The sequence below is a fragment of the Anopheles stephensi genome, unplaced genomic scaffold (genome assembly GCF_013141755.1).
Source record: "Anopheles stephensi strain Indian unplaced genomic scaffold, UCI_ANSTEP_V1.0 ucontig16, whole genome shotgun sequence".
NCBI classification, from domain to species: Eukaryota; Metazoa; Arthropoda; class Insecta; order Diptera; family Culicidae; genus Anopheles; species Anopheles stephensi.
The window spans coordinates 20001-32500 of record NW_023405080.1 but is presented as its reverse complement, the minus strand read 5'-3'; the positions used below and the strand labels follow the sequence as shown (position 1 = coordinate 32500).

Below are 12500 nucleotides of genomic sequence, written 5' to 3'. Positions count from 1 at the left end.
TATAATGTGCCTGAGAGCACAGTTTTTTTCTAAGTCCCAGAAATCCGTCACTGAACATCACGACTTACGAAGACATGTTCCCCCGGTCCTCCCATATACGGCACGGGGACAAGTATGAAGTATGAAAATTTTTGGTCACAGCGTGAAATCCCTCTAATGATCATGAAAATAGCATCGGATCACTTATCTGACCATAAAAAGTGAACCAAAACCCTATTTGGACAAACTTTTTGGTCCTATGAAAAATTCACTTTTCATATATGTCATGGTCGAAAATTTTCTAAGTCCCAAAAAATCACATATTCTCGAATATCTCGAAAACTACTTATCGGACAGGGGTCAACCAAGGTGTTTTAGAAAGGTCTTTACTAGCTCTATTTAATGAGCCATAGCGACTTTCAAGTGATTTTTTGACACTTTTTCGCATATCGGCATCCTTGGTTCCCATACTGGCCATAGGCCATAGGGCACCGAACGGCCAACTTTTGGTCCGGGGGTGAAATTTTTTTTTCACGAGATTTTGATGAAAATGGCTTCGGAACGCGTTTCTAATAATGAAAAGTGAAACCAAACAGTATTTGCGAAGAAAAAATTGTCCTATGAAAAAATCACTTTTCATTAGGGTACGGGTCGAAAATTTTCTAAGTCCCAAAAAATCACTTATTCTCGAATATCTCGAAAACTACGTATCGGACAGGGGTCAACCAAGGTGTTTTAGAAAGGTCTTTACAAGCTCTATTTAATGAGCCATAGCGACTTTCAAGTGATTTTTTGACACTTTTTCGCATATCGGCATCCTTGGTTCCCATACTGGCCATAGGCCATAGGGCACCGAACGGCCAACTTTTGGTCCGGGGGTGAAATTTTTTTTTCACGAGATTTTGATGAAAATGGCTTCGGAACGCGTTTCTAATAATGAAAAGTGAAACCAAACAGTATTTGCGAAGAAAAAATTGTCCTATGAAAAAATCACTTTTTCTTAGGGTACGGGTCAAAAATTTTCTAAGTCCCAAAAAATCACATATTCTCGAATATCTCGAAAACTACTTATCGGACAGGGGTCAACCAAGGTGTTTTAGAAAGGTCTTTACAAGCTCTATTTAATGAGCCATAGCGACTTTCAAGTGATTTTTTGACACTTTTTCGCATATCGGCATCCTTGGTTCCCATACTGGCCATAGGCCATAGGGCACCGAACGGCCAACTTTTGGTCCGGGGGTGAAATTTTTTTTTCACGAGATTTTGATGAAAATGGCTTCGGAACGCGTTTCTAATAATGAAAAGTGAAACCAAACAGTATTTGCGAAGAAAAAATTGTCCTATGAAAAAATCACTTTTTCTTAGGGTACGGGTCAAAAATTTTCTAAGTCCCAAAAAATCACATTTTCTCGAATATCTCGAAAACTACTTATCGGACAGGGGTCAACCAAGGTGTTTTAGAAAGGTCTCAACAAGCTCTAAATAATGGGCCATAGCGACTTTTTAGTGATTTTTTGACAAATTTTGTCATATCGGCATCCCGAGTTCCCATACTGGCCATAGGCCATGGGGCCCCGAACGAAAAAATTTTGGTCCGAGGGTCAAAATTTTTTTTCTCATAAATTTGTTCAAAACGCCGTCGGAACGCGCCTTAGATCATGAAAAGTGAAAAGAAACAGTATTTTGCAAAAGTTGGGGTGGCCTATGACTTACATGGCCACGTCCTAGGTCCGAGTTCCCGAGGTCGTGTTCTTCAGTGGCGGAAAAAAATGGCCACTTGTGGGAGATGCAAAATGTTCATTTTGTATTATAGGGGACACACTATCGAAGCGAAAATTTCAGAAATGGCCTAAAACGTGAAGAAATGATGGGGTATGTACGAAAAGAAGGTTTTTATGGTCAAACGGTGAAAATTTTTTTTTTATGAAAAATTTTGGTCTCCCACCGTTCATGAATTTCTAGGACCAAAAATCGAAAAATTTGAAAACTTCACGATCGAAAGGGAAACGCATATGTGGTGTTCCTAGGTGTGTACGGTGTACGAAAAACGGGTTCACGATGAGATATCAGGCAAATAAGTGGACCTAAAGTGAGTTATACGGGTAAGACGAGGTGTCCAAAGACCGAAATAGGGGTACCAACTGAGAACGAAATGAAGGTCCCCGAAGTCGCCATACAAGTTATAGGAGGTGTCCAAAGTACGAAAAGAGTTCCATATTCGGCTGTTCCTACTATATGGTTCCCTGATTGCTGCTCCAAGGAGTAGTGAGGAAGTGTCCAAAGGTCTGTTGGGGGTATCGAGGTGATACCCTCGACGGACAATATGCACGAAAAGTGGTTCGATGATCTATCCTGTAGGTCGTACGGCAGCCATACCCGGCTGGAAGTACCGCGGTAATTCCGCAATAAAACGTTCGCCAGACGAACAAACAAATTGAATTAGCTCATCGTAGTGTACGGAAACGAAACGAAAATGTAAGGTGATTAGGGATCCGGGAGCAATCTCGCGATCCCATGGTTCGGTGTAAGAAATGATACGAAGTGTTCATAAGTCTCCTCTGGAGGCAGAACCATCGTAGCAAAGTTCGGGAACCCAAGGGTCACAAAAACTCGTAGGACGATATCCACGAATAATCGGGGACTTGTGGGGACTACCGTGCCCTGACAAGTCAACTACACCTTAACTGGTGATGGTCGTCCTACGGGGACCTGCGGGGAACAAAAGGGTCACAAAAACTCGTAGGACAATATCTCCGAATAATCGGGGACTTGTGGGGACCACCGTGCCCTGACAAGTCAACTACACCTTAACTGGTGATGGTTGTCCTACGGGGACCTGCCGGGAACCCAAGGGTCACAAAAACTCGTAGGACGATATCCACGAATAATCGGGGACTTGTGGGGACTACCGTGCCCTGACAAGTCAACTACACCTTAACTGGTGATGGTCGTCCTACGGGGACCTGCGGGGAGCAAAAGGAGTCAGAAACAATCGTAGGACGATATCCACGAATAATCGGGGACTTGTGGGGACTACCGTGCCCTGACAAGTCAACTACACCTTAACTGGTGATGGTCGTCCTACGGGGACCTTCAGGGAGCCGCAGTAAGTCGCAGGTCGTATGCGAGCCTTGATTGGTCCTGTTGGGGGCGTGCGGGGTGTAATGCCTCGGTACGTCAAATGTTGGTGTACGATGTACATCGATAATCTGACATCCTCCTGAACAACCTTTGCTCGTGTGGTTATTGGCGCTGTGGAGTCGGTGTACTGCCGCAGGTCAATGAGAGTGGTCACAACAAAGATTGTGTCACCTGATGAACGTAGAAAGAGAGTCTGCGGGGACTGGTGCCCTGGTAGACAAAAAATATCGAACAAGCAATTGACGAAGACGAATTCTGGTTGATCCTACCAGTAATATACGCTTGTCTCAAAGGTTAAGCCATGCATGTCTAAGTACAAACATAAATGAATGTGAAACCGCATAAGGCTCAGTACAACAGCCATAATTCACAAGATCATCCACCCATCAGTTACTTGGATAACTGTGGAAAAGCCAGAGCTAATACATGCAACATGCCGGGACCGCTGTCCGCTTGCGGGCGGTGGAACTGGTGCACTTATTAGTAAAACCAATCGCCTCCGGGCGGCTTGAGTTGAAGTCTGGATAAGGATGCCGATCGTATGGTCGCTTGACCGACGACAGATCTTGCAAATGTCTGCCCTATCAACTATTGATGGTAGTGTAGAGGACTACCATGGTTGCGACGGGTAACGGGGAATCAGGGTTCGATTCCGGAGAGGGAGCCTGAGAAATGGCTACCACATCCAAGGAAGGCAGCAGGCGCGTAAATTACCCAATCCCGGCACGGGGAGGTAGTGACGAGAAATAACAATATGGACCTCTCTAACGATGGTCCATAATTGGAATGAATTGAGCATAAATCCTTCAATAAGGATCAAGTGGAGGGCAAGTCTGGTGCCAGCAGCCGCGGTAATTCCAGCTCCACTAGCGTATATTAAAGTTGTTGCGGTTAAAACGTTCGAAGTTGATTCCCCGTCCAGACACGCGACCGCCGCGGGCGCCCGGCACACGCCGGATACGTTCGTGCGCGAGCTCGCGGCTGCGACTCACAATGGTGTGCCTGGGCGTCAACCTCGTGATCGGTCGGGCACGTCCCGAGCCGGTGCGTGGTGCCCGGGCAGCTCCCATTTACCTTGAACAAATTAGAGTGCTTCAAGCAGGCTAGTACAAAAGCGTCCACACCCGCCCAGGGTTGGCGTTGGCCGAGAATAATCTTGCATGGAATAATGGAACATGACCTCGGTCTGAGTCTTTTGGTTGGTTTTGTATAGACCCAGAGGTAATGATTAACAGAAGTAGTTGGGGGCATTGGTATTACGGCGCGAGAGGTGAAATTCGTAGACCGTCGTAGGACCAACTGAAGCGAAAGCGTTTGCCATGGATGCTTTCATTAATCAAGAACGAAAGTTAGAGGATCGAAGGCGATTAGATACCGCCCTAGTTCTAACCGTAAACGATGCCAATCAGCAATTGGGAGACGCTACTACATTCGGTGCTCTCAGTAGCTTCCGGGAAACCAAAATCGGGTTCCGGGGGAAGTATGGTTGCAAAGTTGAAACTTAAAGGAATTGACGGAAGGGCACCACAAGAAGTGGAGCTTGCAGAGGCGAGCTGTCAAAGGAAGCAAGCGGACGCTTTCCGTGAGCTCCTTATGATATAGTGTTTTTCGTTTAAAAAACTTACAAAGTGGTGGTGCAAATTTGTTAGAGTGGTGTACGAACACATATTTTGCGCAAACACCGTGAAGTTTTGGTGAAAAACAGTGGAAAAACGTCGATTTTGGCACACAAACATTGCGTCGTGCACCGGTGCGTGTGGCCACGAAGGGTGCGTGTGTGGTTCCGTTAGTGCGTGCGAGCGTAGCGCTCCCTTTCGGTGCGGTTGAAGGGGAGCCCGCAGCCGCTGTGCAGCGTATTTTGTTACGGACAGGAGCGGAACAGTGATAAAACATTACCCCCTAACGAGGGAAGAAACATTCAGTGAAAAACAGTGCGGAAAAGTGCGTTGACCAGCAAGCAGATACCACGTGCTAAGGGCACGTGAACTTAGCACGTAAGGGCTTGGCTGTGTCGGTGAGTGCGTGCGTAGGGTGACGTGCCGTGGTTTGACGTCTGGACAGTGGGCACACCATCGGTCATCCCGGTTGTTGTCCTGGGAGAATTCCCCCCTAGTGCCACCAGCGCCCTCTATGGGGCACTAGCGGAAGTTTCTCCGGAGACACAAACCAAAAGCTCCGCACAAACAAGCGTGCTATAATCAAATGCGGGCTGCATACCGGCCAGGCGCACGTGTCCAGTGACTTTAACGCTGGACAAAGCGACGAACCGTGCAGCAGCATAATGTCGGGAGTAGAGAGCGATGATTCGGTGGAGGTGGTCCCCGAAATCATCAAGACAAAGAAAAGGAGACTTTCTCCGCGCGTAGTGGTGACACCCCTGGAATTGTCGCCAGGGACGATGTCGTCACTACGGAGCTCTCAGGGGGCACCCAAGCCAGCCCCGAGAACACCGTTGGAAGAGCCGGACGAGGGAGCGCGGAAGCGTACCGCCCCCGCCCCGACGCCGTCGCCGAGGAGGTCTATGTCTCCTGAGATGCTGGCACCAGCCGCATCGGAGCCGACCAGCTTCCCGACGGCAGAAGTGTCGGACAGACATGCGCGGCAGTACGAGCGGGTGTTGGAGAAGCTCGAGGAGCTTACCGCTCTTTACCGAAAGAGCCAGGAGGAGAATTCGAGGCTCCGTGCGGAGCTCGATATATATCGAACGGGGGTGCGAACCGTTGTGCAGCTGGAGAATTCAGCGACTGGCGTGCGCTTGGGAAACCAAGCCTCTTCCAAGTTGCAGCCCAGCAAAAGGACACTCAGGCGCTCTCAGCAGAGGGAGAGAGCCGAGGCACGCCAGTCGCAGGGTCCTGCCCAGCATCGCATGCTGGAACTGCAGGAGCAGCTGCGCCGTGAGATCCAGGAGGAAGAGAAGCAGATGAGGGCGAGGAGCGGGCACGGGCAGCGGTCCCAGCCCCTGCAACAGCCGTACGACTTTCCGGCATCGGAAACCAGGCGGCAGCAGCAGCAATCCTACCGTGACGCCCTGGTAGGTGGTTGGCAGGTTGTGGGGAAGCGGCAAAAGGCCCAGCCTTCAGCTGCACCTCAGCAGCGGCAGCGGCCGCAACCAGCAACCAAGAGCCAACGCCCCGCACAGGCAAACCGGCGGACGAAAAGGCGACGACCAGACGCCATTCTGGTGGTCCCAGCACCGGGGGTCTCCTTCGCCGAGATGTACCGACCCATCCGGACGAGCCCGGCCCTGGAGGATGTCCAGCACTGCATCCGTATCGGCAAGCGGACACCGAAGGGGAACCTTCGGATGGAGCTGGCACGGGACATGGACTCGGCGGCGCTGTGCAGCCGCATTCAGTCCACGCTGGGAGAGCTGGGATCCGCCAGGGTCCTGACGGAGATGGCGGAGGTTGTTCTGAAAAACGTCGACAACCTCACGGAGGAGGAGACGATCAGGGAGGCGTTGAAGGCGGCACTCGCCAAGGAGCCAGCGGTGGCCTCGCTTCGCATCTGGGAGCGGGCAGATGCCACAAAGCGGGCCCGCGTGCGGCTACCGCGAGTGGAAGCGGAAGCCCTGCTCCAAAAAGATCGCCTTATTATAGACTACTCCTCGTGTCGGCTGGAGGAGGCCCCCAGGCTGGAGGCGGCAAAGCGCCGTTGCTTCCGGTGCCTGGAAAGGGGCCACATGGCAGCGGACTGCGTCGGGCCCGATCGCAGCAACTGCTGCATCAGATGCGGAGCTCCTGGCCATCGGGCGGCCAGCTGCAGCAGTGCGGTTAGCTGCATTCGGTGTGGAGGACCACATCGAATTGCAGCGCACGGCTGCAGGGGAGCTAACCTTCCCCCCCGCCGCTAAGCATGTCTGTGGGGAGCCACCTCCAGGTCCTGCAGGTTAACACCAACAGGAGTCGGAGTGCGCAGGACCTGGCTCTCCACACAATGCGGACGGAGCGGGTGGACGTTATGGTGGTGTGCGAGCTGAGTTCGGTTCCGGACGGGAACGCAAACTGGGTGGTGGACCGCGACAGGCTGGTGGCCATTGTCGCGAGCGGATACTCCCACCCGGTTCAGCGGATCTGGAGCTCGAGTTTTCCCGGCATCGTGGCGGCGGACGTGGCAGGCGTCACGATCATAGCGTGTTACGCGTCGCCAAGCATCGGGGTTCCCCAGTTTGTCGAGATGCTGCAACGCATTGAGGTGCTCGCCTCAGGACGCCCCCGAGTGTTGCTTGCCGGCGACTTCAACGCCTGGCATAGCGCCTGGGGCAGCAGCAGGACCAACGCGAAGGGCGAGGAACTGCTACAGCTGGCGGAGGGTCTCGGGCTCGACGTCCTGAACCTGGGGAGGGAAGCCACCTTCCTCGGGAACGGCGTCGCTCGCCCGAGCATTGTGGACGTCGCCTTCGCCAGTACTTCCATCAGCAGGCAGGACCTCGTCGGGGACCCCGACAGGCAATGGAGGATGCTGGGAACTTACTCATTCAGCGACCACCGGTACATCCGCTTCGAGGTGGGGGAAAGGCCGGCGGCAACGAGCCGCAACTCTACGGGAGCAGAAGCAGCACCAGCAGTGAGAGCAGCGGGCAGACGCTGGCGGGCAAAGGAGTTTAGCCGGGAGCTGTTCGACATCGCGTTGCGGGCAGCCAACTTCGTGGAGGAGGCCACGGACCCTGAGGGCCTGACCCGAACCCTGAGCCGGGCGTGCAGCGAGATCATGGCGGAGGTTTCCCCGTCAGTCGGCCACACAGGACGTCCGGCGTACTGGTGGACACCAGAAATCGGCCGGCTACGGGAGAACTGCCGCCTGGCTTGGGAACGGTACAGCAGGGTACCGACTAGCGACACGGCAGCCCGCAGAACAGCTTCTGCACGGCACCAGGAGGCCCGCCAGCTGCTGACAGCTGAGATCCGGGCTAGCAAGCGGGACCGTTACAATGAGTTTCTGCAACACCTGGAGGATGATGAGACGGGTAGGTGGCAGGGGGAGCTCCTGCGACGGCTCGGAGGGAGCCGCGTCGCACAAGAACGCGATCCGGCCGTTCTGCAGCGCATTGTGGACGCGCTGTGCCCGAACCACCCCCCTGTTGCCTGGCCTACCATCGAATCGGACGGCGTCGACATCAGGCCAGTGACGGAGCAGGAGTTGCTCGACATCGCAGCTGGCCTGAACCCTCGGAAGGCGCCCGGTCTGGATGGACTGCCGAACGCTGCCCTTTCGGCTGCCATCCGGGCGCATCCGACGACGTTCGCGAGGCTCCTCCAGGAGCAGATGGATGCTGGCCGCTTCCCGCGGCAATGGAGGAAGGCGAAGCTGGTGCTGCTTCCCAAACCGGGAAAACCCCCGGGCGAGCCGTCATCGGTGAGACCGGTGATGTTGCTGGACACGCCCGGCAAGGTGTACGAGCGAGTACTGCTGAACCGCCTGAACGACCACATCGAGATGCCGACGGAGCCGCTCCTCTCCGAATACCAGTTCGGCTTTCGGCGTGGTCGGTCGACACTTCAGGCGGTTGGGCTGGTGATGGAGGCTGCCAGATCTGCGATGAGTTTCGGGCGAACGAATAGACGCGACAAGCGCTGCCTGCTTGTCGTTGCTCTGGACGTCCGTAACGCCTTCAATTCCGCAGACTGGCAGGCCATAGCACTGGCGCTGCAGACCAAAGGAGTGCCCTCAGGACTGCGCAGCATCCTGCAGGAGTACTTCTCCGACCGTGAGCTGACGTATGATACCAGCTCCGGTCCGGTAACACGCCGAGTAACGGCAGGTGTTCCGCAGGGGTCCATTCTGGGCCCCACCCTGTGGAATATCCTGTACGACGGCGTGTTCGGAGTGCAGCTGCCGGAAGGTGCATCCGTCATCGGCTTTGCGGACGACCTGGCAGTACTCGCCAAGGGGTGTACACCGGAGGAGGCGGCAGGTGTAGCAGAGGAAGCTGTGGCAGCGATTTCCGCCTGGATGGAGCAACATCGGTTGCAGCTGGCCCCGGAAAAGACGGAGATCGTCCTCATCTCCAGTCTGCGTCGGGGCCATCCAGCGGTGCCCGTAGTGATCAACGGCGTCGAGGTCCGCTCGAAGCCGGCGATACGCTACCTCGGGGTCATGCTTCACGACCACCTCTCGTGGAAGCCACACGTCGAGAAGGCCACCGCAAAGGCACTCCGTGTGGTGAAGCTGGCCACCGGCGTGATGTCCAACCACGCCGGACCGAGGATGGCTAAACGTCGGCTGCTGGCAGCAGTGGCGGACTCGGTTGTGCGATACGCGGCACCCATCTGGGCGGAGGCGGTGAAGTTCCAGTGGTGCAGGCGGAAACTGGAGCAGCTGCAGCGACCTTTGGCGAAAGGTGTCGCCAGGACCTTCCGTACCGTCGGCTACGACACGGCGGTAGTGCTGGCTGGACTGGTCCCGCTACACCTGCAGGTGGACGAGATCGCGCGGTGCTATACCAGGCATCAACGGGCGTTGCAGAGGCGGGTGCTGATAGACAAGGAGGTCATCAAGCGGCTGGAGCACTCGGCGACCATCAGGCAGTGGCAGACATCGTGGGACCAGGATGCCGCTCATCCGACCGCGAGCAGGTTCCTACGATGGGCTCACCGCGTGCTGCCGGATATTGCCGGCTGGGTAGGTAGGAAGCACGGCGAGGTTGATTTCTTCCTTAGCCAGGTACTCTCCGGACATGGCTTCTTCCGGGAGTACCTACATGCTATGGGTTTCACCTCTGCCCCGACCTGCCCATTCTGCGCCGACAACACCGTGGAGTCGGCAGAGCACGTGGTGTTCCACTGTCCGAGGTTCGCCGACATAAGAGTGCAGTTCCTGACGGACGCGGACGGCGTCGTCATTTCCCCCGATGAGCTGGAGCGTTTTCTGCTGTCGAGCCCGGAGGCTTGGCAGCGAACGGCCACGGCAGCACGGCGGATCTGCAGCTTCCTACAACAAAGGTGGCTGGAGCAGCAGGTTGCCGAAAACGCGGCCATCGCTGGCGGGATCGTTTCCGCCAATGAGCTGGCGGAACGCGTTCGGCAACAGGTCCGCCGTGAAGCCAGAAACGCTGGCCAACGGCGAAGACGCCGGCAACGGCAGACATCCGCCATCGGGGAGATGGACATGGACCAACAACAGCACCCGTCCAATCAGCAGCAGGAGAGTCAACGCCCAGTTCGGCCCGAACGGGTTCCGCCATCGGCCGAAGTGTTACTTCGTCGTCGGCTAAGGCGGAACCAACGGCAGCGGGAATACCGTGCCCAATTACGCGCGGGTACATTGCCGCCATTGCGTTCGGGCCGAACTCGCCGAAGTAGAGCACCGCCGACGGAGGAGGAGCTAGCCCGACGACGGGCCAACAGGCGCGCGCGAGAACGCCAACGCCGCCACGAGCGACAGGATCGCCATCGCGGCTTAATGTCGGCCGACGTAGAAGCCGCCATCGCGACCACCAACACGTCTACGCGTTGAGTGGGAGCGGTTACGGCCGAAACGATCGGCCAGTCAGCGAGCGTGCGAAAACACGACCGGGCGAGACCGGCATTTTGCCGTCTCCGCTTTGTGCGGTCGTTCGTTCTAGCACAGTCGGGCGAGAGAGAGCGCGCGTGCGCTCGGTTCGGGTACGTTCGGCATTTTGCGTCGTCCGCTTTGTGCGGATGTTCGTACCCGACCAGCAGTGGGAGAGAGAGCGTGCGCGTGCACGGTGAGAGTTAGGTCCGTCTTGTTCGTTTACGTTTTGTGCGGATGTTTGTTCTGTCCCACCGTAAGCGTCAAAGTGTTAGCGTGATTATGTGTGTGCATGTGTGTGTGCGTACATACTCATCGTTAGTATTAGGAAAAATGGAGACTCGACGAACCGCGGGCACGCCCGCTTCGTTAATGTTAGGTGTGTAAACGTAAGTCCTTCATTTTTAATGTTGCGTTTACGAATAGCTAGGCGGGGCGCGTGCCCTTACTAAATGTAGTCAGGGACGCCATTGCAGCCGGTGGCTACGCCTCCGTCGGGAAGGCCGCCGGCAATGGAGAGGTTTATTCGTTTTATAATTGTTCATGCGTGTTTCTGTATCGTTTATTGTTTATAAATAAGTAACGCGGCAAAACATTTATAAATTTAAATGAATAAACGAATGCAATTTAAAAAAAAAAAAAGAAGTGGAGCTTGCGGCTTAATTTGACTCAACACGGGAAAACTTACCAGGTCCGAACTTATCGAGGTAAGACAGATTAAGAGCTCTTTCTCAAATTTAAGGGTAGTGGTGCATGGCCGTTCTTAGTTCGTGGAATGATTTGTCTGGTTAATTCCGATAACGAACGCGACTCAAACAAGCTAACTAGAACGCTGTCAGCAGTGTGCCTCCGGGCGCACCTGACGTTACGGGGCGGCGGCGCCTTCGCGGGCGGTCGTCGCACTAGTTTGCCCTGCTTAGCGGGACAACTTGTGTTTAGCAAGGTGAGAGTGAGCGATAACAGGTCCGTGATGCCCTTAGATGTTCTGGGCTGCACGCGTGCTACAATGTGGGCAGCAGCGTGTTCTCGCCAATAGGCGCCCCCATTCCGAGAGGAACGGGAAATCACCCAAATGCTCATTTAGTTGGGATTGGGGACTGCAACGGTCCCCATGAACCTGGAATTTCTAGTAAGTGCTAGTCATTAGCTAGCGCTGATTACGTCCCTGCCCTTTGTACACACCGCCCGTCGCTACTACCGATGGATTATTTAGTGAGGTCTCTGGAGGCATACCTTCCGCGGTTCCTTCGTGAGCTGCAGTTGGCACGGCCGAAGTTGACCGAACTTGATGATTTAGAGGAAGTAAAAGTCGTAACAAGGTTTCCGTAGGTGAACCTGCGGAAGGATCATTACCGATCAAACAAGTCCGGGAGTGAGGTTGCCAAACGCATCGTCGGCATCACATGCTGACGCGCACGCTACAACCACAAGATGGTGTAGCACACTTGGTAGAGTTGAGCGAAAGCAACTCTTTCAAAGGGATACACATACCACTGCCTCGGCGAAGGTCAGTAAAGATGCACACTTTGGTAGTACCGGGTACCTTATACACTGACTGATTGTCGTGTCACAACGGGGTGATCGACAGTCGCACTTTGGCGTGCTCGGCTCCGCAACCGTCGGGGCCGTGGGCGCCTGCAGTGTGGTACTAGGGAACCAGAGTTGTGTGTTGGTATGTGTATAATGGATGGATGGACGTCGGTTCCATTCATCAACTAGTTCGGTGTGTACGTTAAACCCTAGGCAGGGGATCACTCGGCTCATGGATCGATGAAGACCGCAGCTAAATGCGCGTCAGAATGTGAACTGCAGGACACATGAACATCGACACGTTGAACGCATATGGCGCATCGGACGACTCAACCCGACCGATGCACACATCCTTGAGT

General features: G+C 54.5%; 1 non-coding gene across 1 annotated transcript in view; it reads left to right on the top strand.

Moving 5' to 3' along the window:
* Positions 1 to 12346: 12346 nt before the first annotated feature.
* LOC118515528 overlaps positions 12347 to 12500 on the top strand; it is a 158-nt gene continuing 4 nt past the window's right edge. The window contains exon 1 of the ribosomal RNA XR_004907195.1: positions 12347 to 12500. This exon is cut by the window's right edge and continues 4 nt beyond it. This is a non-coding gene — a ribosomal RNA (5.8S ribosomal RNA).